Source organism: Symphalangus syndactylus, chromosome 23 (assembly GCF_028878055.3).
Source record: "Symphalangus syndactylus isolate Jambi chromosome 23, NHGRI_mSymSyn1-v2.1_pri, whole genome shotgun sequence".
NCBI lineage: Eukaryota > Metazoa > Chordata > Mammalia > Primates > Hylobatidae > Symphalangus > Symphalangus syndactylus.
The window spans coordinates 26062683-26088712 of NC_072445.2; the positions used below are offsets into that span (position 1 = coordinate 26062683).

The 26030-nt window shown below is 43.1% G+C and overlaps 1 pseudogene; it reads right to left on the bottom strand.

The window, feature by feature from the left end:
- Positions 1-6765: 6765 nt before the first annotated feature.
- On the bottom strand, positions 6766-24677 carry LOC129473108 (glutathione S-transferase A3-like; annotated as a pseudogene).
- Positions 24678-26030: the final 1353 nt, after the last annotated feature.

Consider the following 26030-nt stretch of genomic DNA (forward strand, 5'->3'; position numbering starts at 1 on the left):
GTAAATGTGAATTTCAGGCAAATGATCAATAATTTTTTAGTTATAGCTATGTTCCAAACATGGTATGAAACCAGATTATACTGAAATATTATTTACCGTTTATCTGAAATTCACATTTAGGTGGGTGTCCTGTATTTTCTCTGCCAAATCTGGGAACCCTATTTGCATATGCTTTCCTCTTTGCATCACTCAAATTGCCCATAATATAACAAATCTGAAAGTATCCATCACCTGGATTCATCAATTGCAAATAATCTTTCTTCATCTATACCATATAGGGGGTTATGTTGGCCCCCTAGAAAGATAGGTCCGTACAGAAATCCCTAGATCCTGTGAACGTGATCTTATTTGGAAAAAGGCTCTTTGCAGATGTAATGAAGTAAAAGAATTTGAGATGAGATCATTTTGGTATATCTGGAAAGGCCCTGAATCCAGTGACCATTGTCCTCACTGCAGAGAAATGAGAAGACACAACACACAGAGGGTGAGGTGCTGGAACACAGAGGCAGAAATTAGAGTGATGTGGTCACGATCCATGAAAGTCCAGAAAGGCCAAGAGCCCCCAGAAGCTAGAAGACGCAGGGAAGGATTCCTGGAAATCACTCCTAATTCAAGCACGCTGGCACAATGACACACCAGGGAAAAATAATTTTACATATAGTTACTTATATGTAATTCGCATATACCATCTGTATCTTGGCAGCCCAGGCCTGAGTGGCACTGAGGGAACTGAGGGAAGGCTCATGCCCGGGGCCCCACAGAGCCTTAAGGAGCAGAGTGAGGATAAGCCAGGAGCACACGCACTGTAAGGGACAACAAGGTGGCCTGAGAGCAGAGGGTGGGTCTGTTTGCTCTTCAATATTTCCTCCCCTCCTAGAAAACTGAGGAATCCACAGCAGAAAGAATGGTTGTCTTGCAAATGGATAAGGAAGAATGCTTTTATCAGAAATAAAATGACGCTCCAAGAAAAGAAGAAAATGTCTTTATGCCATTACCCAGAATGGTAACTCTTCTCCTGTGCATACCTGAACATGTCAGAAGTATATTCTACGTTGACATTTTAATAAATTGTATGACAAATTGAATGTTGCAGGGCAATTCTTGGAAAAGTCAAACAAGCCACATAATCTACATTATTTTTTTACTAAACTTTTAATCCCAAGAAAGTGGTAGGTTAGGAGATTGGAAATCTGAATTCATATCTGATCCTAATGAAAAGAAATTAATTTTAACCAAGTCGACAAATAGGAGATTTATTATTTAATTACTATGTAATTGGAAAGAGTTCATTAGCTTCACAACAGGCACAATCAACACTTAGGTAAAGTACTTTATTGTTGCAAAGCTTTAGAATATTGGTCTTGCATGTTCTTGGCCTCCATGGCTGCTTTATTAAAACCTGAAAATCTTCCTTGCTTCTTCTAAAGATTTCGCATCCATGGGAGGCTTCCTTGGGCTGCCAGGCTGTAGAAACTTCTTCGCCATGGGTGGTTGCTGATTCTGGTTTTCAGGGCCTGTAATGCACAATGCACAGCCTCAGAGTGAAGCCAAGGCCTGTCACCACCGTTTACACCACCCAGAAAATCTGAGACCCTTCTACACAAAGACCAATCAAGATTCTCTGGATTTCACTGTTGATGTGATCTGGTTCCAATCTGCCTCATAATAGCTGTGTGATCTGGGAATCATCACTTAACATCTTCAAGCCTTAGTTTCCTCATCTGCAAAATGGGGAAATAATATTTCCTTAATCAGAATTTTGTAATGTTTCAAAATGCGTGATACAGGGCCTGACCCACATACATCAAGTACTAAATGGTAGTTGTGTTTGCAGTGGCTAATTATACTTTAATGGAGTTCTTTATGGTGAAAATTCAGGAATTTGGGGGTTTCTAGCTTGCTCCGTGGAACAGAATTTGTTGTGGATCTATGATCGCACAGGACCAGGATCTAGAGGTCATGGGGGGTGTGTGCCAGCAATTAATATAGCATCCAGTTCAGGACAAACCTAAGGAACGGTGTGTGGTCCTGGCAGGAGGGTGACCGAGGTGGGGTGGGATTGGCAAGTGGGACGTGCTTGTGAGGCTGAGGACTGTGTTGTGATCATCAGCCTTAGGGCACTGAGACCCCAGAAGCCTGAGCAAGGTCTGCAGTCAGCCCTGTCCCCGCCTTCAGTCAAGCTGGATAGAGGCCAGGGAGCCTGGGTTCCTCCCAGCCTTGCCCCTCCCTCCCTCCTGCTGAACTCTTCCTACCCGGGCTCTGAACACATACCTGAGCTGTAGAGCTGATGTCTGGGTGACAGGGTGTTCATTTGTACAAAGAAAACAACCTGGAATGGCAGTGTTTGGATTTCTTATGTGCTTGTTTCCTCGTAGGATTGAGAAAGGGTGAGGCTAAAGTCCCAAGCCCTCGTGAAGCAATGGAGAAAGTGCCGTCCCGAGGTTCAGGTCCACACGGCGCTGTGAGGCTGAAGGGGCGCGCTAGAAGTTCCCTTCACAGGACCCCACCTGACCTGAAACCCTCCTTTTCTGCTGCCACCCGAGGGACAAGATCTCCTGAGTTTGTCCATGACTCACTTCCCAGGAAAATCCTCAGGCAGTCGCTGATGGACTCTGGTCTGGACTGGGAAGTGTTTTTCTCAGTGACACCTCTAGAGGGCAGCACTTAGCGGAGTCCCACAGACACCTCCCAGCATTTCCTGCTCAAACCCTGGGAGGATGGCCTGGTAACACTGGGGAATGCTTGGGTGTTCTAGAAGCCTCCACCCCTCATTTTAACCATGTGTTTACTTGTCTGCATCCTCATAGACATGTAGGCTGCCCCAGGGCAGGGACTCTTGTCTTGTTCATTGTCTATCTCCACGACATAGCACAGAACCTGGAATTAATAAGTGTCCAACAACATAATTGCTGTGAATGTAGTCAATCTTTGATAAGTAGTTTGTTACAATCCATTGCCTTTCGCCTCTCATTTATAGTTTGCATTGCACCTTGAATTATATACATTTTCTAATATTATGCATTTTTATTGCTTTATCTTTGAAATTACCAACTTGTATGAAAATAAATTAAAAAGCATAATGATTCTGCTTATACTTCTCACCTACAATCAATAATTATCAACCAAAACCAGTGTGGTTTCATCTATATGTCCACCTACTTGTAATAATTCCAAGGAAATCACAGATCCATATGATTAATCCTTAAATACTTCAATGTGTTTTCCTAAAGCATACTATTCTAAAGATAGACCTAGTACATTATCACACATGAAATATTAACAATAATTCTTTCATGTCATCAAATATTCAGTCAATATTCATGTTTCTAATTGTATAAATACCATAATAATTATTGTTATCATTTTATTTTTATTTTTAGAGACGGAGTTTCACTCTTGTTGCCCAGGCTGGAGTGCAATGGCATGATCTCGGCTCACTGCAACCTCTGCCTCCCGAGTTTGAGCGATTCTCCTGCCTCAGCCTCCCGAGTAGCTGGGATTACAGGCATGCACCACCACACCTGGCTAATTTTGTATTTTTAATAGAGACGGGGTTTCCCCATGTTGGTCAGGCTGGTGTCAAACTCCTGATCTCGGGTGATCCGCCCGCCTCGACCCCCCAAAGTGCTGGGATTACAGGTGTGAGCCACTGCACCTGGTCAATGCCGTAATTATTTTTTACAGTTTGTTTAAATTCTAATCCTCTTAAGTTCTACACTTTGTGATTAGTTTTTTAAATGTATTTTAATATTGAGGCTCTTAGATGATAAGAAACTTTAACAATTATTAGGTCAAATTTGTTCATCTTTTTCTTAATTATAGTCCATTTTTATTTAAGGCACAATGCTTCCGTTAGTAATCATCTCATAGTTTCTGTGGGAAAAGTGTGTGATAACACAATTTTAAATCCAACTTAAGATGACCTAACTCAGAACCTACCTCTACTCTAGCTGCAGCCAGGAGCCACCGGGTAGACTCCATTCTGCCCCGTATATTGGAGTAGTGGAGCTTGGGCTTCTCTGCCATGGTAGCAGTCTCCTGGAGGTTTCTGTAAGCCTGAATGAATGAATGAATGAATGAATGAATAATTGAAGACATAGAATCAAACATGTACTATAGGATGTATGGGTATGTTGAGTATGAGTAGGTTTCATCTATGTGTCCACCTACTTGTAATAATTTCAAGGAAATCACAGCAACCACCAACAATACTGAAGAAGAAGCTGCCTTCTTCATGACTGGGTTGAAGGAGTTCCCAGAATGTTTTCTTGGCCCAAATTGTTACCCAGCAGTGGCCACCCTCAGATTCCAGCAAACCAGTCTCAAGTCTTCATTGGCTCACTGTGACTTTTCTTGGCAGCCTAACAAGTGAGAGTATGTGGTAATAATATATGTATAGGAGTTAATGGGAAGAGGAAGAATTCAAAAACTAATATTTACTGAAAACTTCCTAGTGATCCTTCCTCAGTGCTAGTCCCTTTCAATATTTTATATCTTTAACCCTCCTTATAGTCCCATGAAATGGTTGTTTTCTCCATTTTTTAGTTAATGAAATGGAACATCAGAGAAATGCAATGTTCACAGTCACACCCTAGTTGGTGACGGACATGAATATCTACACCAAGGACTAAAATGAAGTCACGCCTGGAAGCCACCCAGTGAAGGCCCTGGGAACCCATGAACTGGCCGTGAAACCAGAGGATGTCACTGACAGGGAGGACCAGCAGGGAGCTTAGTCACTCTTCAAAACAAAAAGCAAAAATTAGGCCTCAGAGTTGCATAACTGTAGTTAGAAGACCAAATTCTTTCAACAGACAGAGAATGCTAATCCCTTGCTTCTTTTGGCATTCTATATTCTAACTCTGTGGGGTGCATTTTGTTTCATAACCTGGAAAAAAAGATATTGCTGCATTAACTTTGCAAGATATGGAAGGAGCTAGCATTTGTTCAACGTCAGTCACACAACTGGTTATTTTTCTAAACTTCTCTTCATTTTATCCTACAAAAATCACCTAAGGACCTAAGGTGAATGAGGTTGTTATTCTTATTTTTTACAGTTGGGGATACGAGGTTTTTAAAAGTAACTTGCCCAGATTAAGTGGTGCATCTGGGATTCAGACTCACTGCTATTAAAAACTAAAGACCAAGTCTTATTTTCTGTTAGTGTTTCTCAAATATGCATGGTAATCTTTCAGCAGATTGTGAAACCTCGCTACTTTTTAAAATAAAATAGAAAAGAATAGAAAATATCAGCGAGCATGACATGTTGAAGGGTAAGCAATGATTGATGAGTTGTTAGTTTCAGTTATTTGTATACTGTGTGTATGGATGTTTGCATGTGTGCACACTCACTTGGTCATCATAAATGGTTAGAGATAAATTGACTGGGCTCATCAGTGAAGTTTGATAGCCCTTGCTCTATCCCAGGCTGTTTGGGAGGTGGAACATAGCAGAGTATCAGAGAATGAAAACCAGTGGCTGCAGGGACAGATTCAACTAATTGTATCATGAATGTGAATGGAAGGACACAGGACTCATTGAAAGCAGGAGTTCCAGTGCCAGGACTTAGGAACAGTTGCATTTTCTCTCCAAACGCTCAGCTCTGTCATTAAACATTAAGATTCTTCTTGCAAAGTTTTGTGGTTGTTGAGTCTGGAACAAAAATGTACTTGTCTTTGCCAACTAATGTGTTTCTTAAAAAGTTTGTATGACTTGAATTTAGACATTGAAATCTTTTAAATGTCTACATTTTAAAATGTGGGAGTCAAGAGTTTAACCTTTGGAAAGTAAAGAATTCTTAGAAACCATACTGAATCAACTCACCTGTTTTGTAATTAGAAATTTCGACACTTCACTTTTCTATCTTGGGAAATGGAAATAGCATTATTCAGCAGAAAGAAAGGGAGAGTGAAGTTCACACGAAAGTGTGGGGTGTGGTTGTTTAATTGCTATGGATTAGAGTTCACAGTATCGTAATTCTAATCCCCACACTAAGCTCCCTTAGCCATTGATTGAGGATGATGTTTCAACAGGAAATAAATTTTTATCTTACATAACATTTTATCACAACACTACTGCTGGTAACTAACATGTCACCTTCTCAATATGAGGTTTCCTAAAGTCCGCCTAGGACTGGGACGAAGGTTACCGTTGAGCTTTGTTGGGTCAACAGAAAATGAGAACCAGAGAGCTCAAGGATTTGCCATGGGTCACACACACGTGTTCCTCATTCATGATCAATATCTAGGGAGTGTGTCTACCTTCTGCAACAACCCTGGGAAATGGCTCCTAACATCCTGATTATAGATGGGCACACTGAGGTTCAGAGAGCTAAAGTGACTGGCCCACACTGCACACTTGGTGAGTGTTGGGCCAGCCTGAACTCCTTCTGATCGCAGGTCCAGAGCTGTCCAGAGCTTTTCCACTCCACCCCGTAACCTGGCTCTCAGCTCCTGTCTAAGAAGTTGTTTTATATTGTCCTATTCAGAGTCCATTAGCCAACTAAATGGTGGAAGGCAAGGGCAAGAGGGAAACATCTAATTCTTGAGTTCTTTCTGTTAGCAACTTTTCAGGGGACTTTCAGAAAGTGTGCCTTTCTCTACTTTGACAAACTAAAAACCAGAGTGAGTTGAGGACTAGTATAACTGTATTTACATCAATAAAAAAAAAATGGGCTTAACATCACAAAAGCTACAATTAACATTTAGGTAAAGTACTTCATTGTGTAAAACGTTAGAATATTGGTCTTGCATGTTCTTGGCCTCCATAGCTGCTTTATCAAATCTTCAAAATCTCTCTTGCTTCTTCTAAAAGTTTTGCCTTTGTGGGAGGCTTCCTCTGGCTGCCAGGCTGCAGAAACTTCTTCACCATGGGCAGTTTGCTGATTCTGGTTTTCAGGGCCTGCAATGCACAAAGCACAGCCTCAGAGTGAAGCTGAGGACTGACACCACCATTAATACCACCCAGGGAATCTGAGCCCCTCCTACACAAAGACCAAATGAGGCCCCTCCATCAGCACCAGTATGAAGGCTGGGAAAGAGACTCTGAGTGAGAAATAAGAGATAAGAGGAATATGAGAGAAAGAAGAGAAAAAAGATAAAAGAAAGAATATAAGAGGGAGAACAAGAAGCTCACTAGCATTTTCCCAAAGATGTATTTCAGATTTTACTGAGTTCAGTCTCCCTACTCTGTTCTTTATATATCAATCCTGAGGATTCGTGGCTTTTGTGTAAGTCAAGAAAAAACAATGTGCCTGTGAGATATCAACACAGATCAGCCTCTAGGCAGAAGTGAAAATATGGGAAAATTGAGTTGGAAATGAAAATAGAAAATGTTAAGGACAAACCATGGGGCCACTCCCACTGAGGTATAGAGGGCTGGGGGCAGTGTACTCGAAGAGCTGTGCAGAGAGGAACGCAATCAATGTCTGATAGCAGGAGCCAGAGCCCAGGGAAGGAAACCAGATGGAAAGGGCCCCACTCAGACAGACTTGGTGTGGGAAGACAAGGGCACATATGGGATAAAGGACATCACAGAGAATTCAGGAACAGAAACCACATTGAAATAGAGGGATGGGGAGAGATGCTGGGCCCTGGGTCCTTTCCATGATAAAAGGCAAACGCTCTTCATGAGGTAGCATGCACCACACATTTCACTGACATAACAAGAATCTTTCCCTGATTGTGAGGAATCAGGGCCTGGAAGCTCACTTTGGAGACCTGAGGGCACTGAAGGCCTGGAGAAGGCTGGGGTCAGAACATGGCTAGTCCCAGGACCCAGATACGAGATCCCAAGATGGGAGATGTGGGGCTGCCTCTCTGGGCTATGAAATGGGTCACCTTCAGCAGAGGGAAGCTGGAGATAAGGCTGGAGTCAAGCTCTTCCACGTAGTAGAGAATTTCCACCAGGTGAATGTCAGCCCAGTTCAGCATGTTGCCAACAAGGTAATCTTGTCCGCGGCTCTTTCACACCTGGATAATTGGAGGAATCAGATCAGAAACACATGCGCAATCAGGCTGGGGCCCCTGCTTCTTCCTGAGTTTCTCCAGCCTGGCTGTCCCACCTCTGCTGCCTCACTGCATGGGTGCAGAGACCAGGACCTTTCTCCATGTTCCCTGACTCATTGAGAGAGTAGGAAGTGTAGCTCTGCCGGGCACGGCGGCTCACGACTGTAATCCCAGCACTTTGGGAGGCCGAGGCGGGCGGATCACGAGGTCAGGAGATCGAGACCATCCTGGCTAACACAGTGAAACCCCGTCTCTACTAAAAATACAGAAAATTAGCCGGGCGAGGTGGCGGGCGCCTGTAGTCCCAGCTGCTCGGGAGGCTGAGGCAGGAGAATGGCGTGAACCCAGGAGGCGGAGCTTGCTTTGAGCCGAGATCGCGCCATTGCACTCCAGCCTGGGCCACAGAGCGAGACTCCGTCTCAAAAAAAAAAAAGTGTAGCTCTGCTAATTCCTTGGTTGGAGTCCAGGCTCTCATTTTCTTTTCTCATTCCACCTCACTGTGGTGTCCACACCACCTCCTCGGCTTGCATCTTCCACACGGGCCAGAGGCTTAGCACCTGCTACATGTTCTGTCTTCCCCAGGCCCTACAGCATGCAGCCCTGACGTTCAGGGCATGATTCTACACTGTGCTATCTCTCTCCAAGCTCTCTTGGGCAGTGACTCCACCTTCATGACAGCACTCTTCCCCCAGGAGAAGACTATATCAGAGTCCTCATTTCTCCTTGTATGTGCTCCTTATTTCCTGCTCTAGGATCTGAAGTAAACCTGGGTGAACTTGAATTCATCCCCTTTCTTGCAACGTTGGCACATACTGATTTCACTGTGTTATAATCTGCATGCCACAGTATCCAGGGTGAACTGCACTGATATCTGCAACTTACTTTGAAATGCCAAAAAAAAAAAAAAAAATATGTGTTTGACTGAGGAAGACAGGGGTGGAGTGACTGACACGTGTGGTAAAGCCCAGATGAGGAGATGTTCATTTTGCTCTCTAGGTGGTTGGTGTATATATGTTCAAAAAATATTTCTTTCAACTATTGTGAATGTATAAAATGTTTCATAACAAAATTTTTAGTGATATGTGGTATTTATTAAAATATTTTAGCACATTCACACCATAAATAATAAAATGAGAAAACATACAGCATCACTGATTCAAGGTAATATTTTGGCAAATACCCTTTCAGACTGTGTATACATATATAAGTGTAAATAATTACTTGGTACATAAAGAAAATGCAACATCAAATGCTATATTGTAGCATACATAGTTCAAATTCATGTATCATGGGACTCTTTGGTAGAACTGGTGAAATTCTTCCTCACAGTCTATTTTTATACCGTGCCTTGAGAGTCAAGAGCTCAATTAACATCAAGGAAGCCTTTTTGGACCTGAAGGTCAATGCCCCAAAAATGCACAGGCACTATTTTTCTGTTGCCTTATCTTATGGACTGAATGTTTAGGTTTCCCCAAAATTCATATGTTGGGATCCTGACCCCCGATGTGATGCTGTTAGTAAGTGGGGCTTCCAGGAAACGATCAAGTCATGGGGGTGGAGCTCTCATGAATGACATTAGTCCCCTTATAAAAGGGACCTTAGAGAACTCACTTGGCATGTTTGCCACGTGAGGACACAGCCAGAGATTGGCTGTCTATGAACCAAGGAACAGGTGCTCCCCAGATGTGAAATCTGCCAGCACATTGATCTTGTACTTCCCAGCCTGCAGAGCTGTGAGATAGAAACATCTGTTCTTTAAGCTACCCAGCCTATGGTATTTTTGTTATAGCAGCCAAACTGCTAAGAAACCCTCTAAACTCTTAGTGCCCTTATAGACTAAACAGCTTCTATCATGACCTTTACAACAGTGAAATATGCCAGCGTTTGGTTAATAACTGCCAGCTTTCCTAATTTTTGCCTCCACTTTTAGTTTATGACCAAACACAGAAAGTAAAATATCGATCTCTGAACAATCACATAGAAATTCACACTTCTAGCTAGCCAGCTTATGGCATCTTCATGCCAGCAACCTACAATCAGGGCATACGTTTTTCCACCATAAATCTCTCAGACTTTCCTGCCTGCCTCTGAATCTCTGGCAAACGCAAGTGATGGTGCCTGACTTCCTTACAATAGCAAGTTCGAAATAAACACCTTTTGCTTATTCTCATTTGGGTTGTCTTCATTCACTTTCACAGTTTTTCTGGAGGTTGCAACAAGACGTGGTCTATGTTGCCCATTGCCATGGACCCCAGCTGTCAACCAGGTGCAGTATCCACAAAGGTTCCTTGTGCTTTGTGGCAAGTCCGCACCTGGGCTGAACTCTTTTCTCTTTGCTTTGAGCTCTTTCACTTTTTATTCTCAGTTTGGACCTTGGTTTTGTATTGGTTCCCATCTGCTTACCGTCCTTAATAGAACCAGCCCTTTTTTGCCTGTTTCTTTCTTTTCAGTCTTTTGTGGTATTGCTTTGTGTCATGCTATCGAGAAGTGTTATTTGTCATTAAAAAAAAAAAAAAAAAGAGGCAGCATATAGGCATAGACCCAAAAGCCTGTTTTTCAAGACAGCCTCACAGTACACTGAGTTTGAGGTTATCATCGGACCTCTGTCCATGTGTACAAACTTTGCTGTGGGTCATCCCTAAAACTAAATGAAGTTCTTCACTCTTGGTTTTTGTTCTTGTTGTTCTTTAAACTTGGCAGTGATCCAGGCAGAAGATTACAGCTTCCACTTGGGGCAGAGTAGTGACTGTGGCTTTAGGTTTTCTTTATCCCCGTTGGGTGGTAATCCATATAGTTGGGTGAAAAAAATCTCTTTCGTAGTTTGGAGGCTCAAATCATGTAGCCACTGAAAAGATAAAGACATGCCTAGGGTGAGATATGGGGAAGGGGCATGGCGCTTCCATGCCTTCCCTGGACGTGCCACCCTCCAAGAAGCTCCATGCGTGTGTTCAGGTATACAGAAGCTCCCAGGTACAGTTTCAAAGACAGGAAAATAATGGCTTCTTGTTCCCCCTTTTGATCAGGGCAAGCTTTGCATCTTTTTCCTTAGGTGGAGGTAATGTGTAATGAAGAATCTTTTCACTCAAACCTGCCCTACCTTCTACATATATCCTTCTACATTCATCCTGAAAGACAAAAAGAACCAAACTGTCAAAATGCCTTCTGCCTTAGATTTTATGGTTTAAACACCTGAGACAGTAAAGCCTCAGATGGTGACAAAGTAATTCAGCTCCAGTGGTGCCTTTTATATGCCAGTCATGTTGTTAGTTATACATATATATTACATTTATTTCTCAGAACATGCTACAGGGGTAGATATATGTCCAAAATGTTTGTCCTACATGTGACCAAATACAGGTGCAGAGAACATCAACATCAGTGACCAGTCTAGAGTCACAGTCATGAGAGGAATTAGTGGAATCACTGCAAGTAACCACTGATGCTACACATAGGGTTTGCTATCTCTGCTGTGGTTTTTTTTTTTTTTTTTCTTGAGACGGAGTCTCGCTCTGTCGCCCAGGCTGGAGTGCAGTGGCGCAATCTCGGCTCACTGCAAGCTCCGCCTCCCGGGTTCACGCCATTCTCCTGCCTCAGCCTCTCCAAGTAGCTGGGACTACAGGCGCCCGCCACCACGCCCAGCTAAATTTTTTTGTATTTTTAGTAGAGACGGGGTTTCACCGTGGTCTCGATCTCCTGACCTCGTGATCCGCCCGCCTCGGCCTCCCAAAGTGCTGGGATTACAAGCGTGAGCCACCGCGCCCAGCAAGACCTACCATTTAAGTAATCCTGAGGCAGAGTCCCTGGAACCAGCCATCTCGAATGTTTCTGTTTCCTTTTCTCGCCATACTACATATCTCAGGCTCATTTTTATGCTCAATATTCGAAGTTCTAAATAAATTAAAAATAATAATAAATAAATAAATAGGAAATAAAGAAGACCTCTAAAAGCTATCTCTAAAGATATATACTTTCAAGCAAGCTGGTAATTTTCAAAAAAAAAAAAAAAAAAAGAAACTCTCCCAATTATTTTCTAATCACCTGGGAAAGCAGTAGCACTTTGGCAGCCACACCCCTTAGCCCCCTCCATCCAGCCCCTTGCAACGACTGATTTACCTTCTAGATTCGAATGGTCTGGACAGTTCATACAAAAGAAATCATGTCACATGTGGCCTTTGGTGTCTGGTTTCTTTTATGGAACAAGTTTTCAAGGCTCACCCACGTTGTAGCATGCATCAGTACTTTGTCCCTTTTCATAGCCCAAGAATAGTCCATTGTCTGCTACAGCACATCTTGTTTCTCCATTCATCTATGGGTGGACATTTGGGTTGTTTCCACCTTTTGCATATCATGAATAATTCTCCTATGAACATTTCTGTGCATGGATTAGTGAGGCTGTGTTTTCCTTTCTCCTGGTTGTAGACCTGGTAGTGGAATTGCTAGGTCATTGGTAGCTCTATATTGGACTTTTCAAGGAACTGCCAACAGGGGAGAAGACCCCTCCTCCCAGCTTTGCTGGTGCAAAATCAGTCTGGCTGCTTAGGTCTGTATCAAATGCTTCACTTTAGGTAATCCTGGTATCTTGGGCACCAGCCTCTGCTAACCTTAGTCAAGTTGACCAGTTCATATAATTAGTTGGTATCATAGGTTCCTGGTCATCATTCTTGGAATTATTGGAACCTGAGATTCAGCTTCTTTAGAGCCTTCTCTCCCCAGGCCTTCATCTACCGACTCTCAAACATTCTATGCCTTGTCCTAAGCTGTTGTTGGCACCTAGTCTCTGAAGGCTTGAGCACCTGGAATCATGATTTGCTATCCTCCTGAGTTCATGGTCCATCAGTGTTTGGAAACCTCTGTCAGGGTGCTCAATCCATGGACTGCATCCTTTTCTAGAATCACCCTTGCCTGAACCCACCCCATGTTCACTGTTTCCTCATCTCCATGGGACTCTGCCATACTGCAACTCAGTGTACACACCCAAGGCCCAGCCTGATGCTGACCATAATGCCCCTGCCACGGTCCTGCCCACTCAAGGAAGGACCTAAATCACTCTGTGTTCTCTGTTAATGGAAGGACAGAAAATATACCATACAGGACTCTCTCCTTTATGTCTTTCTCATAGAGATTGTATTTGCTGGCAATGTAGTTGAGAATGGCTCTGGTCTGCACCAGCTTCATCCTGTCAATCTCAACTATTGGCACTTGCTGGAACATCAAACTCCCATCTTTAGAAAGAAGGAAAAAAAGGAGAGTGAGATATCTATGAATCCCAGTCTTTCAGCATGAAAAAATGTTTGCTGAAATGACTAAATTTATAAAATAGAAAAGAAATTATTGCCTGGTATAACCTCTCAAAGGAAATAAAAATTTGTTTTTATCTTCCTTAGTCCTTCTTTTTCTTATCAAGCTTCTTCTTACCTTTTAGCCTGTTATTTATGTTTTTGTTCATCATCCAGATACATAATAGGTCCCTTGTATTTTTTGTGTTGATATATCTTCATGGATATTTTAGGAAGAAGTTGGGAGAGGCTGCTGCAAGCCCACCAGCCAGATGCCATTTAACATGGGAATATCTCAAAGTAAATCTCATGGTGTGAAGACATTAAAGACAGTTCTGAGAGAAGTTTCTATGTAGGCCCTTTGTGTACTCTTCAATACCCCCACTGGACAGTGTGTGCAGGGTGGGTGTTGTGTTCCTCACTCTACTGCTGCTACCCTGGCTCGTGTCCCTCCTCACCCTCTGACCTGGACTTCCAACCAATTCAACACTATCTCATTATCTAAGCCCACAATGTTGCAAGAATATCACCTTGTCAAACTCATAAGAGAAATGAATTCAAGATGGACCTATTTCAACTCCTTCCCTCTGATGCATGTCCGTGTGTGTCCTTGGATGGGGAGGGCTGTATGGGGTCCCGAACCAACCACAGCTCATTCACAGTGTTGAAAGCATGAATGCAAGGAAAGGCCATTCTCAGGGTGCTGGGGATGGCTCCTCTAGCAAATATTCTAAGAGGTCTGGCCCTTTTAGCCTGGAGAGAGTTGACAGACCTGCTCAAGGAGCCCCACCCTTTCTACTTTAACCAATTTTTTCCCTCTCCACCACCCCAACTACCACCCTTTACACACATAGACATGGCCTGGTGTTAAAACCTTCAAGTGTACCTTCTACTAGATACCTTCATCAGAGACACGTAGAGACTTGATCTTACCATTTCTTAACGTTTCCAAATCTTTTGCAGATTCTAGAAATTCCTCTTCAAACTGAAAGCAGAATCAGTAAATGGGCTCCTGATAGGTCATTCCATAGCATTATAGACTTTTAACCTTGAATGGCTACTGTCTGATACATAATTCAGAGAATATGAAATTTCTGAGTTTGGCAGTGCACACAGAGGAGTCTGGTCATGGCCATTTGGAAATTTAGATTAGATTCGTCAAGAAAAAAGCATGGATCACAGCACATAGCCACTCAATCTTTTAGTTCACTTCATCTACACCCTGATCTCTCCATGTCCATGACTAGGTCATGATTTGAGAGGGGATGTCACTGGAGTTAAGGGACCAGGCAGTTCTTCTAGTTATGGTGTTGTCATGTCATAGGAAAGCATGTGTTCTCCTGGTGAGATCAGACCACAGCCTTTGTGTCCCCAGTGTGGGGTACACAATGGGCTAATGACCAGCAAAGATTCTTCCACCAAGGAACCTCTGCTGTAATTTATATCACCCCACTTGTCAGGAGCCCTACTGTGCATGAGATAGGTCCTGCTATTGCACAGCTTTAACTCTTGCAACAGTAATTTCCCCTCTTGGAGTAAATGGAACACAACAGAGTAGAATTCTCAATTTGAGGAAGGAATTAGGGTCCCCACACTAACGTTATTTTTAATGAAAATCTCTGGTTTATGATATGGCTGTGTGGGCTTAATATCACTATTTTCATGTCCTGGCTTCTTGATTTTGGACACATTGTTGAATCTCTCTGTGTCTCAGTATCCTAACCTAGGAAATGGATATACTTATGATGCTTTTTTTAAAGATTGGTATGAAAGGTCGGGCACAGTGGCTCACGCCTATAAACCCAGCACTTTGGGAGGCCGAGGCAGGTGGATCCCCTAAGGTCGGGAGTTCAAGACCAGCCTGGCCAACATGGAGAAACCCCATCTCTACTAAAAATACAAAAATTAGCCAGGCGTGGTGGCGCATGCCTGTAATTCCAGCTACTCAGGTAGCTGAGACAGGAGAATCGCTTGTACCTGGGAAGTGGAGGTTGTGGTGAGCCGAGATCGCACCACTGCGCTCCAGCCTGGGAGACCGAGTGAGACTCTGCCTCAATTAAAAAAAAAAAAAAAAAAGATTGGTATGAAAATTAAATTACAAAGTCATGCAAAGCACTTGGAAAAGTAGCAGGTATGTAATAAATGCTCATTAAATATACGTTTTGGGACTCTGAGAGAAGGCTGCTATTTCATAGCATCCTTTTCAAAAAACTTCAATCAATCTAAAATCACTGAATGTGTACTCTCTTGTTGACCTATATCCGGTAATTTAAACTTTGAAATAAATTACACCTTGTCCTGAGAGTAGTTGGTATGGCAGCCAGCAAGGTTGTCTAAATCTTATCAGAAACTCTGAGTAGATGCAGGTATTTAATATAAATATAAAAATCAGTTATTACATAATGATGCAGTTGACTTACAGGCAGAATCTATAAAAATAAAAGTTAAAGCAGACTCTTACAAAGATTTTCAGGATTTCACTATTAATACGATCTGGTTCCAATCTTGGCTCTGCCTCATAATAGCTGTGTGATCTGGGAATCATCACTTAACATCTTTAAGCATTAGTTCCCTCATCTGCAAAATGGGCATAGAACATTTTCTTAACAGAATGTTTTAATGTTTTCAAAATGCATCATACAGGGCCTGACCCACATACATCAAGTAATAAATAGTAGCGGTGTTTGCAGTGGCTAAGTATACTTTAATAGAGTTCTTTATGGTGAAATGTCAGGAATTTGGGGGTTTCTAGCTTGCTCCATGGAACAGAGTTTGCTGTGGATCTATGATCACACAGTACCAGGATCTAGAGATCATGGTTGGGGGGTGGGGGAGGCGGGGGCAGGAAGGGTGTGTCAGCAATTAATACTGCGTCCAGTTCAGGGCAAACCTAAGGAACGGTGTATGGTCCTGGCAGGAGAGTGACCGAGGTGGGGTGGGATTGGTAAGTGGGACGTGCTTGTGAGGCTGAGGACTGGGTTGTGATCATCAGCCTTAGGGCACTGAGACCCCAGAAGCCTGAGCAAGGTCTGCAGTCAGCCCTGCCCCTGCCTTCAGTCAGGCTGAATGGAGACCAGGGAGCCTGGGTTCCTCCCAGCCTTGCCCCTTCCTCCCTCCTGCTGAACTCTTTCTGCTCAGGCTCTGAACACATCCCTGAGCTGCAGAGCTGACGTCTCGGTGACGGTGAAACGGAGTATTAATTCGTACCAAAAACAAACAAACAAACAAACAAAACCTGGAATGACAGTGTGTGGATTGCTGTGTGCTTATTCGTAGGATTGAGAAAGGGTGAGGCTAAGGCCCCAAGCCCTCGTGAAGCAATGGAGAAAGTTCCGTCCCAAGGCTCAGTTCCACACGGCGCTGTGAGGCTGAAGGGTCTCACTGGAAGTTCCCCTCACAGGACGCCACCTCACCTGAAACCTTCTTTTTCTGCTACCATCCAAGGGACAAGATCTCCTGAGTTTGTCCAAGACTCACTCCGGAAGGAAACCCTCTCAGGCAGTTACTGAGGGACTGTGGTCTGGACTAGGACGTGTTTTTCTCAGTGACACCTCTAGAGGGCAGCACTCAACGGAGTCCCACAGACACCTCCCTGCATTTCCTCCTCAGACACTGGGTGGATGATCTGGTAACACTGGGGAGTGCTTGGGTGTTCTCCTGGAAGCTCCTGATTTTAATCACCTGTTTACCTGTCTACATTCTTTTTTTTTTTTTTTTTTGAGACGGAGTCTCGCTCTGTCACCCAGGCTGGAGTGCAGCGGCGCGATCTCGGCTCACTGCAAGCTCCGCCTCCCGGGTTCACGCCATTCTCCTGCCTCAGCCTCTCCAAGTAGCTGGGACTACAGGCGCCCGCCACCACGCCCGGCTAATTTTTTGTATTTTTAGTAGAGACGGGGTTTCACCGTGGTCTCGATTTCCTGACCTCGTGATCCGCCCGCCTCGGCCTCCCAAAGTGCTGGGGTTACAAGCGTGAGCCACCGCGCCCTGCCACTTGTCTCCATTCTTATGTAGGCTACCCAAGGGCAGAGACTGAGTCTGTCTTGTTCACTGTCTACCTCCAGAACCTCACACAGAATCTGGCACTTAGTAGGTGCACAACAAAATAATCATTGAATTAGTATACTGAGTCTTTAACAGGTGAGTACGCAGTTTCACTTTACATTCACTTTCTAATCTTATGCCTTTTTATCCTCTTATTGTATAAATTTCTAACATGTATAAAAATAACACAAAAGTGTAATGACCTTTCTTGTATTCCTCACTTAGAATCAATAATTACCAATGTTAGGGAAAAGAGTGAAACGCTGTAAAATATTTGAAGAGATTTATTCTGAGCCAAATATGAGTGACCAAGGGCCCGTGATACAGCCCTCAGGAGATTCTGGGAACCTGTGCTTAAGGTGGTTGGGATATAGTTTAATTTTAGGGAGACATGAGACATCAATCAAATACATAAAGATGTACATTGGTTCAGTTCAGAAAGGCAGAACAACTGGAAGTGTGGACTTCCAGATTTTGTGTAGATTATAAAATTTTCCAATTGGCAGTTGATTGAAAGAGTTATGATCTAAAGACCTGGGATCAATAGAAAGGAATATCTGGGTTAGAATAATAAGGGGGTGTGGAGACCAAAGTTTTATCATGCAGGTGAAGCATCCAGGTAGCAGGCTTCAGAGAAAATAAATTGTATTAGGTTGGTGCAAAAGTAATTGTGGTTTTTGCCATTGAAAGTAATGTTTCTTGTCAGACTTAGAGTCTGTTCTATTAGTAATTCCAAAAGAGAGGAGGGCATGTCCAACTTCCCACTTCCCATCATGGCCTAAATTGGTTTTTCAGGTTAGCTTAGTAATGCCCTTGCTGAGAAGAGGGTCCATTCAGATGGTTGGGGCTGGGGGAGAGGCTTAGAATTTTATATTTTGTTTACACCAGCTAAAGCCAATGTGTTTTCATCTACATGCCCACCCACTTTCTCCTTGTAATAATGTGAGGAAATCCCAAATACCATATATTTTATTCTTAGATATCTCAATGTGTTTCCCTAAAACAGAAGAACGATTTTAAATAGAGCCATAGTACATTATCACACATGAAACATTAACGATAATTTTTTCATGACATCAAATATTCAATCAATATGTATGTTTCTAACTGTTATACAAATGCCATAAATTATTTTTTATAGTTTGTTTAAATCCAAGTTCAGTTAAGGTCCACACGTTCTGATTAGTTTCTTAAATTTATCTTAATGTTTATGCTCTTAGATGAGAAGATATTTTAACAATTTATTAGATCAAATTCATCATCTCTTTCTTAATAACTGCCAATTTTCTTTAAGGTACAACACTTGACAAGTCATTTAGTAAGAATCATCTCATAGTTTCTGAGGGAAAAGTATCTGGTAAGGTCAATTTTAGATCCAACTTAAGATGACCTCTCAGGACCTACCTGTACTCCAGCTGCAGCTAGGAGCCACTGGATGGACTCCATTCTGCCTTGTCCATTGTTGTAGTAGAGCTTGGGTTTCCCACCATGATAGCAGACTCCTGGAGTTTTCTCTAAGCATGAATGAAAGAATGAATGAATGAATGAATAATTGAAGCCATAGAATCAAAAATGTTCATTACGATGTATGGTTGAAAACCACCAACAATACTGAAGAAGAATCTGCCTTCTTCATGACTGGGTTGGAGGAGTTCCTGGAATGTTTTCTTGGCCCAAATTGTTACCCATTGGTGGCCACCCTCAGATTCTAGCAAACCAGTCTCACATGCCCATTGGTTAAATGTAACCATTCTCGCCATGCTAAGAGGTGAGAGTTTGTGGTAATAATGCATGTATGGAAGGTAGTGGGAAGAGGAAGAATTCAAGAACTAATATTTATTAAAAACATCCTGGTGATACTTCCCCAACGCTAGTCCCTTTTAATATCTTATATCTTTAACCCTCCAAAGTCCCATGAAATGCCTATTATTATTATTATTATTATTTAGTTTTTTGAGACGGAGTCTCGCTCTGTCACCCAGGCTGCGGTGGCTCAATCTCAGCTCACTGCAAGCTCCGCCTCCTGGGTTCAAGCCATTCTCCTGCCTCAGCCTCCCGAGTAGCTGGGACTACAGGTGCCCGCCACCACGCCCAGCTAATTTTTTGTATTTTTAGTAGAGACGGGGTTTCACCGTGTTAGCCAGGATGGTCTCGATCTCCTGACCTACTGATCTGCCCGCCTCGGCCTCCCAAAGTGCTGGGATTACAGGCATGAGCCACTGCGCTCTGCCGAAATGCCTGTTATTATCTCCATTTTTTGATTAATGAAATGGAACATCAGAGAAGTGAAATGCAATGTCCACAATCACACTCTAGGTGGTGATGAACATGAAAATCCACACCCAAGACTAAAATGAAGGCAGGCCTGGAACCCACCTAGGTGAAGGCCCTGGTAACCCAGTAAGTGACCAAGAAACCAGAGGATGTCATGACAGGGAGGACCAGGAAGGAGCAAAGTCACTCTTCAGCTCTTTGGCTGTTAGGCTACTGATATGCTTTAGCTCTGTGTCCCCTCCTAAATCTCATCTCGAATTGTAATCCCCATAATCCCCACATGTTGAGGGATGGACCTGGTGGGAGATGATTGGATCATGGAGGCGGTTTCCCCCATGCTGTTCTCCTGACAGTGAGTTCTCACGAGATCTGATGGTTTTATAAAGGACAGTTCCCGCTTCTCTCTCTCTCCCTCTGCTGCTGCCTGGTGAAGAAGATGCCTGCTTCCCGTTCACCTTCCACCATGACTGTAAGTTTCCTGAAACCTCCCCAGCCATATGGAACTGTGAGTCAGTTAAAATTCTTTCCTTTACAAATTACTCAGGCTCAGGGAAGTTCTTTATAGCAGTGTGAAAATGGACTAATACAGCTACATTTGATCAAAGGGAGAAATAGGGCCTCAGACTTGTTTAACTGTAGCTACGAGATCCAAATTCTTTAAACAGATAGAGAATCATAATTTCTTGATTCTCTTGGAATTCTACTTTCTACCTCTATAGGGTTCATTTTGTTTTATAACCTGGAGAAAGAGATGCTGCATTAATTTTGCGGGGAATGGAAAGAGCTAGCATTTGTTCAATGTCAGTCACACACTGATCATTCTCCCAAATTTATCTTCATTTTATTCTACAAAAATCACCTAAGGTGAGTGCTGTTGTTAATCTCATTTTACAGTTGAGAATACTGAGATTTTTTGAGTAACTTGCCCAAAGTAAGTGGTGGATCTGGGATTCAAACCCACTGCTATTCAAAACCAAAGACTGGCCGGGCACAGTGGCCCACACCTGTAATCCCAACACTTTGGTAGGCCAAGGCCGGTGGATCACCTGAAGTCAGGAGTTCAAGACCAGCCTAGCCACATTGGTGAGACCTCGTCTCTACTAAAAATACCAAAAAATTATCCAGGCATGGTGGTGCACGCCTGTAATCCCAGCTACTAGGGAGGCTGAGGCACAAGAACTGCTTGAACCCAGGAGGTAGAGGTTGCAGTGAGCCAAGATCGCACTGCTGTAGTCCAGCCTGGGCGACAGAGCAAGACTGTGTCTCAAAAACAAAAACAAAAACAAAAAACAAAGACTGGGCCTTATTTTTTATGTTAATGTTTCTCAAATACGCATGGTAATCTTTCAGCAGATTGTGAAACCCAATACTTTAAAAATAAGATACAAAAGAATAAAAAATGCCAGAGAGCATGACATGCTGGAGAGTAAGTAATGTTTCATGAGTTTTTAGTTTCAGTTATATGTATGTTATGTGTATGGATGTTGGCATGCGTGCACGCTCATTTGGCCATTGCAAATGGTTAGAGATAAATTGATTGGGGCTCATCAAGGAAGTGTGATAGTCTTTGCTCTATCCCAGTCTGCTTGGGAGGTGGAACATAGCAGAGTATCAGAGAATGAAAACCAAGTCTACCAGGACAAACCGTAAATAATTGTATCGTGAGTTTGAATGGAAACTCACAAGACTCATTGAAAGCAGGCGATCCAGTGCCAGAACCTAGGAACAGTGGCATTTTCTCTCCAAACCCCCAGCTCTGTTAGAAAATATTAAGATTCTTCCTGCAAAATTTTGTGGTCATCGAGGTTGGTATATTGGTACAAAAATATACTTGTCTTTACCAACAGATGTATTCTAGAAAAGTATGTATGACTTGAATTTAGAAATCAAAATCTCTTAAATATCTACATTTTAAAATGTGGAACTCAACAGTCTAACTTTTAGAAAGTAAATAATTATTTGAAACATACTTAATCAACTCATCTGTCTTGTAATTAGAGACTTTGCACATTGCACTTTCCTCTCATTGGAAATGGAAATAGCATGATTCAGAAGGAAAGGGAGAGTGAACCTCACAGAGAGTGGGGTGTGCTTGTTTAATTGTTATCAACTAGAGTTCACAGAGTGATTCAAATTGCACATTTGCACCCTTAGCCATTACTGAGGATCATGTTTCAAAGGGAAATGAATTGTTATCTTACATAGCACTTTATCATAATGCTCTCGCTTATAAGTAATATATCACCTTCACAGTATGAGGTTTCCAAAGACCAAATCAAGACTGGGACAAAGTTTACCACAGAGCTTTGCTGGGTTAACAGAATTTGAGAACCAGAGAGCTCAAAGATTTGCCATGAGTCACACACACATGTTCCTCATTCATGGTCAATATCTAGGGAGTGTGTCTACCTTCTGCAACAACCCTGGGAAATGGCTCCTAATATCCTAATTAAAGATGGGCACACTGAGGTTCAGAGAGCTAAAGCGACTGGCCCACACTGCACACTTGGTGAGTGCTGGGTCAGCCTGAACTCCTTCTGATTGCAGGTCCAGAGCTTTTCCACTCCACCCTATAAGATGGCTCTGCTTCTGTCAGAGAAATTGCTTCATATTTTCCCATTCAGACTCCATTAGCCAGCTAAAGGTTTAAAGATGAGGGCAAGAGGCGAACATCTGAATCTTGAGTTCCTTTCTGTTAGCAGCTTTTCAGGAGCTTGATTAGAAGAAAATTTTAATAAAAGTTTGCCTTTCTCTTATTTGACAACCTAAAAACCTGGGTTAGTTGAGGACTAGTATATTTACCTCAATTAGAAAATGAGCTTGTATTGAAAGGAATATAACCTATGATAATCCCAGTAGTAAATTAAAAGAGTTAGGTCTCTGAGTGGTCCTGATTACACTGTTTCTTATCGGAGAGAAGGGAGTCTGAGATAAATCACAGCTCCTTCCATTATGAGGTTCACAAACTCAGGCTCTCTAAATTCTGAGCTCAATTTTCTCTTTTCAAAATAGGGATTGTTGGCCAGGTGTGGTGGCTCATGCCTGTAATCCCAGCACTTTGGGAGGCCGAGATGGGCAGATCATTTGAGATCAGGAGTTCCAGACCAGCCAGGCCAACATGGTGAAACCCCGTCTCTACTAAAAATAAAAAAATCAGCCAGATGTGGTGGCGGGCACCTGTAGTCCCAGCTACTAGGGAGGCTGAGGCAGGTGAATTTCTTGAACCCAGGAGATGGAGGTTACAGTGAGCTGAGATCACGCCACTGCACTCCAGCCTGGGTGACACAGAGAGATTCTGTCTAAAATAAACAAACCAAAAATAGGGATTTCCATACCTACTTTTGAGGGCTGTTGAGAAAGTTAAATGAAATAATTGATCTGGTTTGGCTCTGTGTCCCTACCCAAATCTCATCTCAAATCGTAATCTCTATAATCCCCTCGTGTTGAGGAAGAGACCTGGTGGAGGTGGTTGGATCGTGGGGGCGGTTTCCCCCAAGCTGATCTCATGATAGTAAGTGAGTTCTCATGAGATCTGGTGGTTTTATAAGCGGTGGTTTCTCCTGCTGTCTCCTTTTCTTGCTGCGTTGCGAAGAAGGTACTTCCTTCTCCTTCACCTTCCACCATGATTGTTAAGTTTCCTGAGGCCTCCCCAGCCATGCAGCATGGTGAGTCAATTAAACCACTTTTCTTTATAAATTACCCAGTCGTGGGTATTTTTTTATAGCAGTGTGAAAAGAGACTAATAAAATAATGTACATAAAATTCATAATAGGAACTGAGTAATGAGAGTGTCCTCCGACCCCCACTTCTTGGGATGTGGATGAGTCTCTCTGAACACATTGGGTAGTACCTGGGTCTCCTGTCTCTCTCTCTCTCTCTCTCTCTGTCTCTTAACCCATCAAGCTCTGGTAGAAATAAGATTTTATGTATATCCAGATTTTTTTTTAAAGAAGTCATACAATGGGTCTTTTCTATAAAGCTCCTGTGCAGAGGTTAATGATATTCACTAATCCAGCCAACCTGGATGATATGGTTTGGCTGTATCTCCATCCAAATTTCGTCTTGAATTGTAGCTCTCATAATTCCCACATGTCACAAGAGGGACCCAGAGAGAGGTAATTGAATCATGGGGATGGGTCTTTCCGTGCTGTTCTTGTGATAGTGAGTAAGCCTCACGAGATCCGTGGGTTTTATAAAAGGGAGTTCCCCTGTACACACTCTCTTGCCTGCCACGTAAGAGGTCCCTTTGCTCTTCCGTCGTCTTCTGCCATGATTGTGAGGCCTCCCCAGCCACGTGAAACTATAAGTCCATTAAACCTTTTTTTTTTTTTTTTTTTGAGATGGAGTCTCGCTCTGTCACCCAGGCTGGAGTGCAGTGGTGTGATCTCGGCTCACTGCAAGCTCTGCCTCCCGGGTTCACGCCATTCTCCTGCCTCAGCCTCCCGAGTAGCTGGGACTACAGGCACCCGCCACCACGCCCGGCTAATTTTTTGTATTTTTAGTAGAGACAGGGTTTCACCATGGTCTCGATCTCCTGACCTCGTGATCCGCCCCCCTCGGCCTCCCAAAGTGCTGGGATTACAAGCGTGAGCCACCGTGCTGGGCCTAAACTTTTTTTACTTTATACGTTACTCAGTCTCAGGTATGTCTTTATTAGCAGCACGAGAACAAACTAATACACTGGATTAACAGGAAGTTTTCAGTGAAGGTTCAGGGAGGCCTGACCCATCGTTAACACAGTCTTGCTTAACTCCTAGACTGCAGCAAGATCCCTGGTTCCCAGGTTGTTTTATAACCTCGAAAAAGAGATGATTTATATCCCAGAAAAAGGCTCCCATACCCTGCATCTGGTGGGCCTTTCTCCTCAGACCAGGCCCAGCTACCACTCACTCCCTGCTCAGGGCAGTCTGAGCCTTTCCTATTGCCGCGCCCCCTTTGCATGAACTCCAGCCACGCATGTGGGAGCCCCACTGCCTCTCTCCAGCCGTTCGCAGCTCTTGGGTAGGGTCTCACTCTTAACACTTGATGAAAACAGTCACTTCTCTACATCATCCTGTTACTTACCTGAAAATGCAGACATTTTGCTGATCCTTCCTCAATTCCTTGTTTCTGGAGTATTCGCCTCTTAAAAACAGTTTCGGTGTCTCAAGCAATGATGATGGCTTGTAGCAAAAAATATTTGGTCTGATTTGGTCCTTGCTCTAAAGGGTTTAAATCTAGTCAGAAAAATAGCCTTGTGGGGCTGGGTGTGGTGGCTCGTGCCTCTAATCCCAGCACTTTCAGAGGCCGAGACAGGTGACACCTGGAGCCCAGGAGTTCGAGACCAGCCTGGGCAACATGGTGAAACCTCATCTCTACCAAAAATGCCAAAAAAAAAAAAAAAAAAATTACCTGGCATGGTGGCATGTGCCTGTAGTCCCAGCTACTAGGGAGGGTGAAGTGGGAGAATCACTTGAATCCAGGAGGTGGAGATTAAAGTGAGCCTAGATCATGCCACTGTACCCCACCCTGGGTGACAGAGCAAGACTCTGTCACCAAAAAAAAAAAAAAAAAAAAAAAAAAATAGAAAAGAAAGAAAGAGAAAAGAAAAAAGAAGAACAGGCTTGTGGACAACTAACGGAGCAGAATGTGCTCAGCAGTGACTTCACTTTAATGGGTTCCTGGAAATTCCAACCCAAGAATCATAATTCTCTTAGCCAAGCAAATCAGAGCAAGGAGAGAAGGCTGCCAGACTCAGAAAAAGCTGAGGACCCTGTCTCTTCTGCCCAGGTGGGCTCCTTATTTCCATAGTAGCATCTCAATCTGCGGGTTCAGTGGATTTTGTACCTCCCAAATGTCTGCTTTCCTACCCTTCAAAGTAGGATCACTCATCTGTATTTAAACATTGCTGTCTGTAATCTCTTGCAACTCTCATTTCAGTATCTTCTCACATGAGTGCTATATTTCTTTCCTGTGAATTCTTTTATAGCTTACATAGCTCTCAGATCTGGATCCAAAAAGAGGATCTCACTGAAATTCCTGGTCTTCCTTTTATAACATCTCCCACCCCTCAATATTAAACATTTATTCCAGGCCATCGTCGACTCTTATACTCTAATGACATCATACATTCTAGTCAGATGCCTTTCGGTGCTTCTTAAAAACTAGTTGTATGCTCGAATGACTATGTAGTTCTCCTATCAGGACTTTTGACTTTTAACACTTTGAGAAGTCATGTAGTCAAATGATTCTCAACCAGGAGAGATTTTACTCCCCTATCCCATTCAGCAATGCTGCAGACATATTTGGTTTTCACAACTTAGGGGTACGTAATGCTACAAGATCAGGTAGGTAGAGGCCAGTGATGCCTTGAAATGCCCTCTCATGAACAAGGCAGCCCCTGCACACAAATAATTCCCCAACCCAAGGGGTGCCAAGGGTGAGAGACTTTTTC